General features: G+C 39.5%; 1 protein-coding gene across 2 annotated transcripts in view; it reads left to right on the top strand.

Moving 5' to 3' along the window:
• Positions 1-17786, top strand: part of ARHGAP17 (Rho GTPase activating protein 17) — a 47006-nt gene that overhangs the window by 843 nt on the left and 28377 nt on the right. The window lies entirely within an intron of this gene.

Here is a 17786-nt window from a genome sequence, read left to right as displayed (position 1 = left end):
CCCTCCCCCCCCCCCCCCCCGAGCCCCGCAGAGCTATTTGCATTGTGTGCTTCCTGTCTGGGTTTTTGTGACTTTCGTTTCCTTTGTTGCTGCATTAATATTGAGTTATTCAATCCATTTCTCGCTCTTTTTCACATTAAAGGAGACTTCAGAGAGCACATTCTTTATGACTTAATTTTAACAAAAATAACCACAGTCTTGTAGGGTATGATCGCCACTGATTTCCAGATGTCAGAGTCTTGGAAGCTCTTTAGTCTGATTGTGTGGAAAGAAATCTGCGCATAGACACAGGAGTGTCTGGCTGCAGCTCTTCTATGTGCTAAAAATGCAAATGTAACTTTACTGTGTTTCTAGTAGAGTTCTATATTTTTCCCTCAGATACTCCTCTCTGTTTTTAGTGGAAACTTAATGTGAAAGTATGTACTTATACTGAAAGTATAAACTTTCATATTATCTGAGTTTATACTTTCACAGTCTCCACTCTAATAACTTGCTTAACTCGGTGTTTGTTTTCTTTGGGGCCTACATACATATAAAACAGGTCAAGTGTGTCAGCTAATAATGGCTAAGTAGTAGATTTTTAATAGGGTGTTTGTTTTGCTATAAAAGAGAGCGTAACTTCCAAACCAATCTTGTGTCCTTTCATTCTCATTTAATATAAATTATAGGAATTTATTTTTATATTGTTGGGGTGATTATTGGCATTCCCTTTTTGCATGTGTTGGCCCACAGCTCCAAATCCCAAGTGGAATTTCAAGTAATCTGCATTGTACTGAGTAGGATAAACATCTTGGGCTCCTTTCTACTTCAAGGGGAAAATCAGAATTAAATCTGGAGAGCTGTTTATAGTCATGTATGGGTTGGGAAGTTCGTAATGACCTTTGACTAAATGCAGCTGAAGCCCGGTGGAAGCTGTGGCTATCGGTTGTTTCACAACGGAGCTTCTCAGGGTGTGGTTGTCTGTGTGCATGATTATTGCTCATACTTTTTCGCCAGGTAGTCTGCTGGGGCCTTAGCAGCCTGCGTCTGAAACAGTGAAGTTTTCTAGTTTCATTAAAATACAGACAAGTACCTGTAATTGTCTTTCATTAAAAACTGTTTGAAATTACACCGACTCATTTGTTTTTATAAGTTTAATATTAGTAGTTAGTTTAAATTAAACTCTTTCTCTCTTTCCTGTTTTAGTTGGTATTAAATACAAGCACATCCTTATTGGTTCTGTCTTTGCTTATAGAGTGTTTTTTAGTAATAAAGTATCTTAAGTTAGTTGTATGGATTCTTTACCCAAGAACATACAAACTTTTCTTTTAATTAAATAGAGGTGAGAAGACTCTGAAGAATGAGGGTAATCATAAACTTTTGACCAGTGCTTGTTGCCTTTTTCATGTATAAGTGTTTTCCTCATGTTTGTAAGTGCTTTGAATGGACCACATTGCCCCTTCTGGGGTTTGTTTGTGTAGTCTTGTTAGCACAAGGTGGTACTTACTCTTTTGTTGCTGACCTTTATATTTGTGGCTTTCCAAGTTAAAGAAAAATGCTTATATAATTGAAATAATTTTCATCACTGTAAATCTGCATTAATTGTAATGAAACTAGGGAAACTTAGTTTATGGATGAAATTTGGGGATGGGAGGGAAAGAAACAAAACTCAGGAGGTTTATGTTGGCTTTTGTAATGTATGATCATGTGTGTACAGGAGCTATAGCACTGGAAACTCAAGGAAGATATTTTTACGTTTCCCAGAGTGCAGTGTATTCATGTGCGCAACTGAGCACTGGTTTTCCCCAAACCTGTTTTTGTTTAATTTTTTTGGTTCATCATTGCAATGCTTTTATCTGACTTTCCAGATATCCTGTTGTCTGTAAAGAGGTTAAAATTAATCATTTGTATTGGATGTTCACTTAGATACAAACAGCCTTTTAAATAGTAGTTTAAAGGCCAAAGACTTTGATTTCATAGAGCCAGAGATAATTTCTGGAAATGCTTCTGCATCTCTCTTCCTCCAGTTATGGAGGTGAGAGGGGTGGCTCAGCCCTGCAAACACTGCATCAAGAAATCAAGCATGATTAGACCAGTTGGTGTACCAAGAAGGAGAAATGGTTGACTTCACAGTTTTATTAAAAGTTAACTTGAAAAACATTTTTTTCAAGAGGTATCAAATGCACTATTGAAATTAGTTGGTGAATATTTAATATTGCTAGCCTCCTTACATTTCATGTACTAGCCAAGCATTCAAATAGTCACCAGGGTATGTCTTAATTTCCCAAAGTAAAATCACTCAGTAGTGAAAGATTTGTGATTGGTTTCACTTGCAAATATCAGGGCTGAGCTTTTCAAATTTTGGGCAGTGCTGCCTTCTGTGGCTTTGATAAGCACTGTAGAACTCATGGAAGATGTGGGAGGTGCGACAGTCATCATTCAGTAGGATCTTGCAGGCAATATTAGCAGAGGCAAGTGTTTCTGGCACTGGGTACCAAAATGAGGAGTGAACCATTTCAATTTTTTAACATTGAAGAAAAAAAAGGAAAAGGAAAAAAAAAGTTGCAGCGTGCTTCCCACTGTTGCAGCTTGCTGCTTTCTGAGGTAGGTTTGTACTGAGTTGGTGTAACTCATTTATTAGCTTTTTATGCTTTGACAGAATGAGGAGACAAATCCTATGCCAGAAGGGTTCTTCTGGTTATGCAAATGTCTTTAAGAGGTGCAGTGTTCAGTATTTCCAGACCTTGTGTGCCGTTGGGAGATCTAGCAGGTGAATAAGCTGCCCTACAAGAGGAGCAGTTTTGGCATCTGTGCCGAGGGGTCACGTCCCCCCAGCTCTGCTGGCTCACCTGGGGCGCTCAGGACGTTGTGTGGACTGCCTACTCCCTTTGAAAGGGACTTCTACCCTTTAATGTAATCTGCTGCTCCATAGGGTGATCTTTAACTGGCTGCTGCTTCTTGTGGTGTTGTATTAGAAAGGGGTATCTTCTACTGGTTTTCTTTTTGGTCATTCAGAGCTTTTTTTCTCTGTAATTGAGGGTTGGAGAGGTGGGGGGAACAGGCATGTTATCATGAGGTTAGCAAACCTTGGCTATGCATCAGGGATGTGTCTTTACCATGGTTTTGTTCCCTTTAACAAAGGGATGTTTAAAATAGTTCAGTATTTATCCCAGTCAACTTGCCGTAGGTATGAATGATACTGCCTTTCTTACAGCCAGCTTCTGAAGGTTGTCATCCTTGGCCTTGTACCATAAATATGTCACTTAAGATCACAGAAGTAACTCCTTAGCATTGAAAATAAGGAAAGATGGACAAGAGCTTCATTAAAACAGAGGAATGGCATTTATGGGAAGCCTAAGAGTCTACATGGATAGTATTATGTAGAATTATGAAATATATATAGGAAACTAATGAAAGAGGGGATTAGCTGAGTGGAACAGGATTCCACAGTAATTAATAGATGTGTTAAATATTTTGCAGCGGTTATCTTGTGGATGTTGTTGGATGCCTTAAGACAAGTATTCAATCTGCCACCCAGTACTTCATTTTTTATATATTTGAGAGATTTGTTGCAGGTCTGCAAGCAAGCATTTCTACTGAGGGGAACAACTCAAGCTCTGGTTAACCCATGAAGTAAAATATCAATGGCTTGTCTATATAAACTTGGAGGAAAATGAAACTGTATTTTGCCTTTCATTGAAAACTGGCAGTTCAAGCACTGGTCCCTCTAGTTTTTTTGTTGCCTGGTGTCAGAGAGACTGTCCAACTCTGGGCCAGGTGACTCAGACAACCTCTTGTTGGGACGTGGCATTAGAACTTTCTCAGGGCAGTCTTAGCTAGAGTAACGAACTGTGAATCTCAGTGTGTGTTGGTTCTCATGTCATCGTGAAGGATCTCACATCTACTCAGAGATAATTCACAAGAAGCAGGACTGGGGTGTGCAGGGGAGCGGAGGCATGGCTTACCAGGAAATCATTAGTTCCACGTGAGCTGAATTAATGCATCAGAATAAACTGGCATCTTGACCATGACAGATACACCAGCTAATCACACAAAACTACCTCAACTCTAACTTTATTTTGAGCTGCATCCCAGCTCCAGCCTAAGCAATTGGAAACAGCTTGAAACTTTTAGTTAGGCTTAAAAAATTAAGGGGGGAGGGAGTGGAGAAGAAAAAAATAACCTTCATTCTAAACTTTATGATTTTCAGGTGGCCTATGATTCCTTAGAGGCTATGTGCTGAGATTGCTTTTAATGGAATTTCTGTATTACTGTAAACCTTCATCTGTTTTGAGGACCAAGGCTCATATCCACTGAGAACAGTTCTTCTGTTCCACATACACATTTCCTGTATGCTTCGTCTGGGTACAGTGCCTTGTGAAATGGAAGTCATGGAATATGTTTTAGTACATGCTGTCTCACAAATTTGAAGAGGTGATGTACTACCTTCCTGGTGTGTTTGTACCTTTCCTTGGGATGCTTCATAAGCAGATACTCATTCGAGCAGATGAGCTGCATGTTAGGCTCAGAAATGAAAAGGGATATATTGTGTATGACATCAACAAGGTAAATCTTCAGATATCTATGAGTGCTTGTCTTCCAGTTTTCCTAGTCTTTTATAAATTACAAAGGGAGACAGATTTTGATTAGAAGCTCGGGAAGTGTTCTACTTTATAGTTGCAGTCATCTGTAATGAAAATAAACATTCAGAGGTATTGTCATTAAAGTCTTTCAAATGACACACTAATAAGCATTTGAACTACGTAGCTAAGTAATTTATATGAGGAATGAGTCCACAGAGGTGTTTGTTTCCTGCTGTTTATTTACAGAAAACTAGGTTTGTAATTAATGACACTTGTTAGACTGTCTGACAATTTTAGGTGAGTTAGGCTTTCCTGCCTTTGGGGACACAACTATTAATGTTGTTCCCATCAATTTCTTTTTTCATCTTTTAGATGCAATCAACAGAGTACCATGCAGATTAAAAATTATTCTACCCAACTGGTCTGGAAAGTTTAGGTCTGGTGAAATCATTTAAGATTAAGACTGATAGATAAGTGGATATACTTACTGTCTTTACTAGAAGAGATATTCTATCTGCCTTTAGGCTGTTACAGTAATTTAAACCAGGGACAGGCAGATCTCACTAATTAGAAATCTAGAAGAGACCACAAACCACCTTAGATTTTTTTTTTTTTTTTTAATGCAAGAAGCTAACTTACTATAGCTTCTTTACTACTTTTCCACTGTTCAAATACAACTTCTTGTATACAAATAGGTTTTTCCAGGCCCTGTACACATGACATTACTGTGACTCAATAGGAGGATTTGAACGTATCTTTTAATAGCTCATGTCCTGCCTAAAAGTTACTATGCTAAACTATATTTAGTATTTCTTCAAGCCACTTGGCAATCTGCAAGTCATAAGTTGGAATTGGTGTTATTGTGACAGAATTATTACATTAAAGCAAGTTATGTTAAAATGACTATTATTGAATGATTGTGTACAGTAAGGAGCTACATACATTTGATTTGTATAGGGGAAGACCTGCTGGAAAATGATAACTTTTAGTAATACTTCATGGAAAAAGTAGATGGTCCGAGTTATTTTTTTTTTTTTCTTTCTGCTTAAGTGTTACCCATTGATTCTAGTCTGTTCCTTAAAGAAGTTCTTATACTTCTTCATCTTTTGTTGATAGTACTTTGCAAACTAGCTTTATTGAACATCCAGAGTGGAAAAACAAGAGTGCACTCATCTCTGTTAAGTCCAAAACACTTGAATCAATATAACATTAACCCTACAATGCCATTTAGTGTCAAAGAAATACTTCTTTAATGTTTTTCTAGTTCTTATGTGGAAAAAAAAAATTTAAAAAAATTAGTATGACCCCAGTATTTGAAAACTTCTGGCTCACCCAAACATCCTTTTAAAAAAAGTTAAATGTGGTAGGCGTTATTTACTTGGAGTGCTTGTTTTCATTAGTAAAGATATTTGAAGAAGTGGTAAACATTGAAATATGTTCGTATTTATGGGCAGGGGGAGAATTTGCTTTGTGCTTGGTCCTAGAGGTTGGCATTTGTCTGCATCTCAGTACTCGTGAAAAGAAGAAGAAAAATCTCATTTCAGTGTTTATAATAGTTATCTTAAACATTTCCTGTTTATCTCAAATGAAGTTCGAGGTCTCTTTAACTACAAAATTGACTTAGATCTTTCTGGATGGCAGATTAATTCAATGACAGGTTTAAAGAGCCTGAGTAGATTGAATTAGGGAAGATCTGTTGTCCTGAACATGTGCAGACTTTTGGACTTCATGTAACTAACTGTCAAGGACTGATTGAAATAAAATGTGTGTGAATGCTAAAGCACTTGTATACTAATAGCAAAGGGACTGCATTATCTAAACATCTGCATGTTAGTAGTTTGGCTGTTGAACAGGCAGAGCAAGGAGGCAGTAGGCTTTATATTGACTGAAACACTGGAGTTGCCATATACAGCTGCATAAACTGTTCATTACCTCTGAGCCACTTCTAGGCTACTGTATGGGCTGTGCAGAAGTTGGTGAAATGGTGTTTCCATCAGAGATGTAAGCAAGCCAAGAACTAACAGTTACCCTTTAACGCTGCCTCTCAGCCTCAGCAGTATCAACAAAGTTTCTTGGTATCTGCATATTTATCTATTTCCTGCACCCTTTGGGGAAAACTGACACAATGTAACGCGTTGTGCAGCTCAGGAATCTGATTTTTCTAACAGTACAAACTTCCAATTATAGAAGAACATGCAGCTATTATGTTTTCAGTTTGGGGCTGCTTCTTCTGGTAAAACTTGGCAATTGTCAGTGTATTTGCAACTGCCATTAATGTAGCTACAAATGGAGTAGCTTGTGGATATAAACTGTGTCCAAGCTGTGGTCTACATTAAATTCTGTGAGCATGCCTGTTAATCCCATTGATTAATGTACCCTTCAAAGCAGATTGCTAAAGACAGGGGGAAAATGACCTGAATTTACTGAAGTTGAGGACTTTGTAGTGACTTTCTTCAGTTCTGTCTCAGTGGACTACTGGTGAGGACTGTAAGGCTGAACACCTGCTGCTGCTCGTGAGAAGCTGTATTGCTGTACTGGAACCCCTGGTAAGAAGAGAGGTTGTGTCTGTGAACAGATGGTCAGAAAACAAAGGAGTGTATTCTGGCCTGCTTTTAGGTGTTCCCTCTAAGTTTTGTAAAGGCAGTCACTTTATCAGTATCTCTTAATTCTTCAGGGACCAAGATGATCTCATGTCGGTTTAAAGTCTAGGTCCTTAAGATTAGAAACTGTTAAGAAATTATGTTGCGTTTTTCAGAAACTTAGTTCTTTGCAGAAGTTGTTCACTGTGTGTAATACTGTGCTTTTAGTGCATTGCAGTATAGTGTTTTCCAGCAGACCACCATATTAAAACTTCTAGATACAAGAGCAACATGAAGCGGTGCTCTTACAAGGGCAGCAACAGGTTTTAAATCAGTGAGTAAGTATTTGCTCAGCCCTCAGTTTAAAAAGCCTCATCATTTGTGATCTGATTTCAGACCACATGAAAACCTAGGAATGCCTTGACTGGGCTGCGTCTGCCTTGCCTGACGTCCAGTGGCCAGAAGCAGGTGACGCGGGAAGGGTGCGAGGCTCAGATAGCCCGTGGTGTTTCCCACGCGTGTTCTCATGGCTGCCAGCTGTGTCTGTCTCAGGAGCTTCCTGAACCACAGGTGGCTTCTGTGTGGTTGATGTCTGATAGCACCAGGCTTGTGGTGGTCTGTGCGTTCATTGTGCCATCATAGCTAACGTAGAGCTCCACCTTACCAAATAGCTGAAGAATGCATTAAAGCTGTAGTCTGCTCCCTGCTTCTCAGAAAGTCCAAATTTTGATAGTTTCAAGTATTTGTCTTTACTTTAAGTGACTCTTGTATGAGAGAAATGTGTGTCTCTGTGCCTGCATGCTGTGAGAATGAGCTCTTGGGTGCGTTACCTTATTTTCCTGAGCAGTGGGTGCTTCCAGGGCAGATGAAGCTTCAGTTATTTTGCTTCTCCTTAATAGATGCAGAAAATGCTTTTCCAACTTCTATAAAAATGTCTGGTATTTGGTGGTGAAGAATGACTTGGTTTAGTTGTGCTAAATTTTGTTGACTTGAAGATATCTTAATAAAATGTTGTGCTTTCCAGTAGAGAACTAGCTAAAGCCTTTTGGTTAGAAGAAAAAAAAGATATTATATAACTTTGTGGCAGACTTGTGTGTCAACTGCTGAGTGGGCAGTGTGTAAAATACTTGAGATTTTTGTTGCTGAAAAAGAAATTAAAAGATTGCAAACTCAGGGATTTGGGAAATATTAATTGCCCTCTTGCATACATGTCCTCATCTTTGGCTCTGTTCATCATGCTGCTGCTTGGTGAAACCGATCAGAGGACTGATAAAATATCTGCAATAGACATATACCATAGGATCTGTTGTAGCCAGTCATCTTGGGGGATCAGGACTGCACAGCAAGGGTAAAGGGAGCTTCTGTCTCAGGAAGGCACAGTCTTATGTTGCCTTAAAATGTCATTTTTCTGTGCAGAGACTTCTCAGGTGGTTTCACAAGGTTTTGAATGGTCTAGGGCAGCAATAATGATTGTGCCAAACCTGGTGTGCTGTGCTTGTGTCACAGCACATAACCGGACCCTGAGTCACCATCCCAAGCTGGACCTGTGTGGCTGCCTGGATGAAGCACTAAAGGGAAGCAGAACAAGCGAAAAGAGTAGGAAAGGATGTATTGTCCAGGGGTGCTAGGTGCATCCAAGGTGGAGGTGTTGGTATCTGACATAACAGCAGAATAATGAAGGTAAAAATGTACTTGAACCTGCTTTAGTGACAGCTGCTCAGCTAAATGGTCAGCTGTGCACCTGTACTCTGGAGGTGGAGTCCAACTCTTCTGATTTATTTATATATATAAACTTTATATATATTCATATAAACAAAATAATCTTGGTATTACCCTCTTTGTGGATGAAGCTATGATTCCTTGATTCTAACTTGATCTGATGGTGGTTCTTTAGAGCAAATAAGTTTAATACCAGGTTATGCCCAGAGTCCAAATCCTAAAATAGTAATGATTTAATCTGCTAAAATAGCTAGAAGTGATCTAACAAGCTGTTTCAACCTGATGCTGTAATGTGATACACTTGGAATTTATGAAAGCAAATGTATTTCTTAGATACTTGCATGGTATTTTTAGGTTGTGATAACGGATCTGTGACCAGAACTGCTCTTTAGAGGTCATTGTATTAGCAAATTATGAAATGCCAAATACATATGATCTTTTTAGGATGTGGTTAAATGAAAAGTGTTTTAGTGTGTTAGAAATGTTTTCTAGTATTATGTACAGTTTCCATAAAGAAAGGTTTCATAACTTAAAAGTAGCAGCTCCATTTTTTTTTTTTTTTTTTGGTATTCAGGAGAACCTCCAGCCCACTGTCTTGGGCCTTGCCTAAGGCAGCAATTAGCTGCCCCCGTTTGCCATGGCACAGCTCTGATCTGAAACCTATGGGAGTTTAATAATGCAAATTAAACTGTGTAAGGTATGGCTGATCTCCGGTAATTCAGAACCAAGTAGCTTCATAGCAGTTGGTAGTGACTGTCAAGTGATTTTAACAGATTACTGTGCTTGATTACCTCATTTTTTCAGGGCTGCTTGATTATTATAGGTACCAGTCTTGAAAGGAAGGCTAAATTTGATCCTCACAGATGTTGTTGTGCTTAAAGCAGCACTTGATGTCTAGACAAGAAAAAATAGGGAACTTTTGAGTAGCTTTTTTATCCGCAACATTGCTTTGTTGACTGAATTAGAACATTTTGGTTAAAATTTATTCCGTAGAAACCAAATAGCCTTAAAAGCTTTGAGTTTGTAATCTCTATTCCATTGCTGATAAAAGCATGTCAGAATAGTTGTGCATCTATCTTATGCTTGGACAGTCCTGCTGTCTCAACAGGAAACGGGCTTTCATAAATACACGCCATCTGGGTGAGGTCACAAGTTCTTCTAAGTGAGGTGGAGCTTTTTTTTCCTTGACACAGATTGTTTTCTTGTGAAGTTAATTGCATTGCAAAATGACAGGAACATCCTGGGCTGACTGGCAGAGTGAATCAAAGAGCCAGGGGATCTGCAAAAAATGAGTATGCAAAATAGCCAAATGGATTTTAGGTGGGAAGAATCAATAAAGGAGTTTTCTCCTTCTGTCTTACAAGTTGTCCTGTGCCAGAAATTGCTGGACTGAGATTTTTGTATAAATATACTGGTTGGCTATATTGCATGTTTCTCAACATCCCAATGATACTTCCAGAGTGAAAAATAATAAAAGGAGAACTGGTAACTCGTACAGCTGAGCATTGCACAGAAAAGGTATGTGATTGCTGAGAACTGTTAATGCTGTTGGAGCATGCCACTTGCGACAGAGTTAAGGCTACAAAAAACTACGTTAGCCAGTGATGGGAATATTAAGTTATAAGGTTGGCCCTTTTTTAGAAGATACATTGCATGCAGATTGGAAAGTTAGGGCTGTGATATGGCTTTGGAAAGTACAGCACTTTATTCAAACACAAACTTTTTCGGCATTATGAACTAATTATCAAGCAATTGATAGGAAATGTTAATCCACCTGATTAAAAGTTGAATTTTCTGTAGAAAATGAAGATAGAAAGCTAACATTTTCATACAGAAAAATAAATGCATGAGCTAAACTGTTGCAGCTTCTATTTCAGTCAAACATTTAACTGGTTTGTCTTGCTGTAAGCTTATTTAATACGCAGATTAAGTGTTCTGATCTGATATTTTTTGTAGGAATGGAACAGTAGGATAAAGTAATCCTGGTTTTGTAACAGCAGGTCCAAGTGTGTGTTGAAGTGCAGTACATGTTAATAAACCTCAATTAGACTATTAGTCCAAGGCTCGTATTTCCTCCTCAGAAATCTAGGGATAGAGTTAACTTTCGGTTTCATGCTAGAACAGCAAAAAGCATCATGTGCAACACATGGCAGGGTGGTAATAGCATAGTTCTGCATGTTATACACATTAGTATGGTCTTGTATACCCTGTATCTAAGCAACATAAAAACAGACATCTATATCCAGTGCTGTAAAACCCAGTAATTGGATGAGTCGTCTCAGTTGCAGGCTAATTGTCAGACTCAGCTCAGAAACTTGCTTTCCTGTTGGTGAAACATAATAAAGGGTTCAGCCATTAATTGTTAATCATGGCTACTGATCAGAAAATCAGTGCAAAGGCTTCCTTGTGAAATAGTAGGCATAAAGAATAATCCCTATTTTGTCACTAGCCTATTAGTCAATTTTATATAACTTCAGGTCCCTGAATTCCCTTATACTTGTTTTATTTCAAAGCTTCCAGCTCCTTTCTGCATTCTTACTTTCTATTCCTACTTCATTGTTCTGCCTTTTCTGTGTTTCCTTGTTTTGCTTCTTGTATTGATTCAGTTTGGTTCCTTTTCAAAGGCTTTCTCTTGCCAGTTTTTTGAATCCCCAAACTCAGAATAGACATGTCTGGACAGTGTATTAAATTAAGAACAGCATTATCTTTGGTGAAATGTTCATTTCTGGATTGGAGTTTTTTGACACTTATGCAAGGTAATATGTAGCTGAAGTGTCCTGCCAAGGTGCAAAGAAGCAAACAAATATGCAAAAAGTGCCTAGGATTTTTTTTTTTAGCAGTTCAGTGTATTTTGCTTATTCCTGTATTGCGTATTTTTCCTATTCAAACATGTCTGCACTGTAAAAAAGTTTGTCTTTGCAAAAGGCAGTACTACTTTTTGGAGTCTTTTCCAGTGATTAACAATGCAGGACTTCTGGTAAAAGAAATCATAAAATTTAAAAATGCCTTGAGTTAGTGGGCAATCCACCTGTTTTGTGGCTAGAATGAAAAGTAATGTCTTGTTTGAAAGTTCAGGATATGTTTGAGGGTGGTTTTTTTGGGGGGGGGGGGTCCACTTCTCTCCTTAAATGTGAAGGAGTTCTCATGTCAGCAGGTGGTTTGGCAAGGGGTCTGGTCCTTGCCTAAAACTAAAAGCTGCCAAACCCATGTGTAGAAAATCCATGAACTGTTTTATTATCCAGAAACATCAGCTGCTGCCTTAACTCTGGTCAGGATGTACAACTGCATCATGCTTTGCACCAGTACCCTTTCTGCCAAGCCTTGATTCCCTGGCTGCCCTTCCATTTATTCCCACCCCTTCTTTGTGCTTGCACGTCTGATCTTGGCAGTGGAGTTAATCTGACTGAAAAATGGGGTTTCTTCCAACCAGGTTAGTTTTCAGTCAGGTCAGTCCTTTGAACTGTTGACTAGTGGAGATGCTTGTGCCAGGCAAAGAGAGATGTGAGCAGCCGATGATGGTAGGAAGGAGGACACAACAACTTTTTTCAGTAGCTCTGCCAGCTGATGTCACTTCTGTGTTAATGAAATGTTGGCCCCAGGGTGCAGTTTCATGATCAGCTTAAGCTGATTTTAAGTAGCTGCTGTTGCTAAAAGGGACAGATTTCCCCTCTCCCTGCCCAGCCTGCACTGGTGCCAATTCCCCTGCCCATGGACAGGGAATGGTGCAGCCACAGGGTGGCCCAGGGAGGGGGGCCAAGACAACTGGAAACCAGTAATTTCTTTTATTGGATGTAATTCCAGTCTGAGCTGCCTATGACTGATACTGATGCAGGGAGGGGGATGTAAGGACCTGTACCTGAAGTTTGGGGAAGGGGGTTTGCTTCAGACAGGACTCTTGAAAGGAGAAAGGTTGTAGGGCATTGTGCGAGGGAGGAATCCAACGTTCGCTCCTTGTGGGTTTGATTTGGTGGTGACTCAAGCTGGCACAAATGCAGGCTGCTGTGGAGGGACAAGGTGAGCAGCTTTGGAGAGGCAGCCCAGGGAAGGGAGGTGGCTGCAGGCTCATTTATTGCTGCTGCTTGGCCAGGTTAATTTTCAGCTAGACCTAGCGCTCTGGTGTGGCTCTGGTTGTGAGTGCTGCTAGAGCACAAAGGCAGCGGGGGGAGTTCCCATTTTGGCAGCACTTAAGTTTGTGTTGGCATACAAGGATTGTAAAATTGCACCTGAGATTAAGGAATAACAAATTCAATAATTATTTAGGTTGCTTTCTGCTCTACTGTCTCTTATTTCAAAATTGTACCCAGCTAATTTTAGATAAAATTATTCTACATAAGTAAAAGGTTGCTTGCTTGCTTGGAGGAGGGAAAGACCTTGTGTGACAAACTTTTTAATGTAAATAAATACTGGGCAGTTAAATATTAGTAACAGTTCTTTACCAAGACATTGTGTAAGGGTGTTTGTATACTTTTTTTTTATAAATTATATTAATAAACTGATGTGTTTGGAAAGTTCGAGTTCTGTAGTAATGTTAAGTAGCGTGCACTTAGCATGAGAAATGTGTGTTGTAATACTTAAAGGGGAAAAAGCAAGGCACAGAAAATACATTATGATTTGATATGTTTAGAAAGTTTCTTGTGTAGCTTAGCTTTGTCTCAGATTCCTTGGGGGTTTTATTATCGCTAATTTGTGACAGCTTGACATGAGAGTTTTTACTTTGGAAAAAAAACCCATAGGACCACTGCTAGATTTCATCCTGGCTGGATTTAAGCATTTAGAATTTTATTCCCTACAGCAGAGCTTTGCATTTCCTTCTGAAGGTATTAATACTTTCACAAATCAAATGCACTTTCTTTAAAAGAAGCCACCTTTTGTTATATTGGCCAAACACACACTGTGAGTGGAGGTTTGGGGTTTTTTTTAAAGTTGAAGAGAATGCAGGGAGAGCTTTACTAGCTAAAACTTTGTTCATGGTATGAAATAGTAGGCTAGCAATAAGTATTTGATTTGCTGGGACAGTAGTCAACTGGAAGCAGTTAATTTTAAATTTTTATTTGTATCCAGAAGTTTAAAAGCTATCAGATTCATGAAAGACTGCTTGCTGAAACATTGCTTCCTCCATTGAATAAAATTGCTTTAAATCTGGTTCTACATTTAAACCACAATTGTATTTTTGCAATATAGAAAGTTTGGCTTACATTCATCTCGAATTTGCAGTGTATGTGGCTCAAAATTATCTACCTAGATTCGTTACGTAGACTTAACTGTTTGAATAGTATTTTTTTCAAATTACACCATATTTGGTTTAATTCCCTATATCTAATATTAAAAACAAATGTGTATTTTACAAGGAGGGGTTGGAGTTCTGAAGGGCAGTGCAGGGCCTTGCTGCAGTGACTGTACCTCTGAGAGTGGCCCTAAAATAGGATTTGGCTTGAACTGTGGGTTGTTCTAAATAGCTAAATTTACTGCCTCGCTTGGGAGAGGAGCCTTGGATCCATTTCACTTACAAAGGAATTTCAAATCCCCTAATGTGAACAGTCTGTCATGGGTTTCCCTGCAACTGCAAAGGAACAGTCTGCTTTCTTTCCAAGATGATTATCTTTCTAAAGCCTGGTCTGCCTTTAATTAGAGCAGGCAGGCTTCATTCTTCAACATCAGATGGCTGAGATTATAGAGGAGATCAAAGATGCAGCTTTTAGATTGAGTGATCAAGAAAAGTTTGATGGAGGAACTCAATGGAGGGAATGAAGAAGGAAGACAAAGGAGCAGAAATCTTCATCCATTTATTGAGGCCTTAATTGTAGTTTTGCAGCTCCTGCGTTTCTAAAAGTGCAGATCTTGATTAATGAAATATTTTGGTGCCTTGGAGGTGATGCACCATTTTTTTAAAGCACTCCTAAAGGATTAGAATCGCAGAAGCTGCAGTAACTGCATGGGTTAAAATTGGTGACCTGAGTGTCACTTTGGTATGAAAACAGGTTCTGCAGCGAGGACCTTCCATAGTAAGTGAGCTGGTGGGTTATTGCCTCTGAAACAGCAGCCTTTGGTGTGATTGCTGCTGCTGCCGCTGCCACTAAAGCATCAGTGGTCACCAGATTGACAATGAAAGCAATTTCAGTACTTGTGCAGAAGTTTATATTGTTAATGTGGGTGAAAAATGGGGATAGTAGGCAAACTTGGAAGTCTAACTGGTGAGTGATCGTGAGTGGTGTTCCCTAAATACTAAGTGAATATTGAAAATGGTGACTATCATCTGACAGTCATTCTGAAGTGATTTTAAAATGTTTAAAAATAACTCACAGAATATTGATGCTTACCTTGGGTCATGCTAGTTTCTTTTGAAAAAAATCCAACCACACCGAGGATCCCAGTTCATCGCCTTACTTTTCAGTATGAATGCTGGTTTTGTGTGACATAATGAACTTGGTTTCTGTGGTGAGAAGTGTACGTGGCCAAACACATTTCTGCTCTGGCTTGTCTTCAAAATGCTGTGCAGGTGAAACCAAACTCCTACAGTATATCCACAAAGCTGAGTATTGCCACAGGTTGCCAAAGGAAGCAAAATAAATCCTTCGTAATAAAGTGGTTTTGAAAAGTGGCCTTTAACATATGCATTTATGAAGGCCACAGCTGTAGGATTTTTGCTCGCCAGTCACACAGAAAGAACCTTTACTGTGCTAAAAGATCTCATCTTCTGAAAAGCATTTAGAAATGCAGAATCTGGGTAGAATATGGAGATTGAGAAATGTGTATGTTATGACCTGTATTTTAAATTCTAGTTCAGGTGAGGAGCCTTTTCCGTGAGCCTGGCTGCCCAGGAGGAGAAAGGGGCAGGGCAAACCTTGTGTTTGCTGAGCTGGAAAACGAGAGGCTCCCTGCATCACCTTGATTTCTTGAAGTCAAAACCAAGTAAAAGCTAAGGAATAAACTGCTGTAAACAATGATTTATTTCACATTTGGATACTGACTGCAGCAATTGCTTTAAGTGTATGGTAAATGGCACCCTGGAGTAGCTTCTCCTGCATGTTGGTGATTCTCCTGGGTCCTTAGTGAAAAGGCATCACTGAGCTTGTCTCTGGTCTTGTTCAGCTGTTTCAGCTCTTTCCTCTGATTGAAATTTTCATTTAGTTTTAAAATTATTTGATGTGTTTAATAATTAGGTTCCAAAAACTTGGATTATAAAATACAGGGTTCACCTAGCTTAAAAGGGAAGCCTATTCCTGGAATTCAGCACAGTGTCAAATGGGGAAAAGTAAGCTGGTCGTCCTGAAACACCTTTAAGTTATATTTTCTATGAAGTCTGTCTTAGTGAATGTTAAAAAAAGTGAACCTTTTAGAAGGGAAATAGTCATCTAATTCTGGATTCCTTGTTTTGGAACAGAGCTGTTGATTCTTTCATTTTTCCTGGCAGCAAATCCTGCCTATTGTATGTGGAAAGCAGGCAGGATGTGCTGCCAGCCTGGCGAAGGTGCTCTGAAGTGTTAACTCGCCGGCAGAGCTAATCTGGTTACTCGTGGTAACAAACAAATGCTTTGTTTAAGGAAAATCAAACAGCAGGGAAGGCTAGCTTTAATTTTGTCTCATGTTTCGGGTGGATGTCTCCTCGCTTCCGCTGAAATCTTTCCAGAGTTCAGGAACGCGGACTTGTAGTTTTGCGCTCCCGTGGCATCACCTACTGCCAGCTCCACCTCCCATCTGCAGTGCGTGAGTCAAGGTTTCTGTTTCCACTTTGACATTTGAACTGAGTCACTTGTTCTGTTGTGAATGTCCAAGTTTTTATGGCTCTTCGTGTCAGGTTTGCTCTTCTTCCTTCCTTGTTAGCCTTTCAGGGGTGTAAATTTCTACTGGTTTTGTAGCTTTGACCTGCTTTGGACATCAGCCCCTGGCTCAAGACTGATGCCATGGTGGTGGACAGGACCCTGCTGTGAAGCCAGTTATTGTTTAGATGAAGCTTTATTTTTTTAAATCTCCAGTGCTGGTTTAATAGAGCCTTTTCATTTTATACATGGAAATGTAAATTCTTTCCCCATGGAAGATAAACACTTCTATCTCAGGAATTCTCATCTGCTGTTTCCAGATGTCCAGAGAAGACTTCTGGCCTGGAAGCGTGAAGGAGCTGTAAAAAGAAAAAGTGAGGGGACCGGTTTTAAACCTGTGGGGTGAGAACTGTTCTGCCCACCCTGCTCACAGCTCAGCCAGGCAGTAAGCTGCAGCAGAGCCCTGCATGCTGAGCTGTGTTTCAGACTGGGCTGTGCTGCAGGGCCTTTCTGGAAAGAAGGAAAGAAATAAAATTAATGGTACTATAGAACACTTAAAGAGAGAAGGCCAATTGAGGGCACATGCAATACGTTTTTAAAATGTCACAGCAAGCTAAGGTATTGTGATTAATGTGTCTAGAATAAGAAATACAGTCTTTCCACTCTCAAACCTCTTGGCTTTTTGCTCAGAGTGAATTAACACAATTACTTCTGGCCATGCCATCCCGAAATAGAAAATGGCACCAGCATTTATGTGGCATGTCATATTTCATGTGAAGTACACTATTTGCTGTCTTACAAAGAAAAGAAAAATTGTTCAAGGAGTCAATTTAGCAACAATTTTGTTGAAAATTACAGTTTCTCAGTGTTACAGTATCAGAAAGTGAAAAGCTAGCTCTGCTCAGGTTTTTTGGCTGTCTTTGAAGAATTTGCCATTCACCAGCTGAGCTGTGCTTGGAGCCTAACCTGCTCTTTGCTACCTGTTCCCACCCCTGAGCTGTGTCAGCAAGGTTATTTGTGTGAAGAGTGAATTTGGGGAGCTGATTTGGTTGAAAAGTAACTGTTTCTGCCAGATTATTTTCAGTCAGCTTGGCTGCCTGAGCTGGCTTACACCCTGGGTGAGCCAAGTCTTGTATCAGTGCAGGGGAGGGACAGTGAAGAAATGAAGA

Source organism: Haliaeetus leucocephalus, unplaced genomic scaffold (assembly GCF_000737465.1).
Source record: "Haliaeetus leucocephalus isolate CR32 unplaced genomic scaffold, Haliaeetus_leucocephalus-4.0 Scaffold295, whole genome shotgun sequence".
Taxonomy (NCBI): domain Eukaryota; kingdom Metazoa; phylum Chordata; class Aves; order Accipitriformes; family Accipitridae; genus Haliaeetus; species Haliaeetus leucocephalus.
The sequence above is the reverse complement of the archived record's forward strand: the minus strand, read 5'-3'. Positions and strand labels throughout refer to the sequence as shown.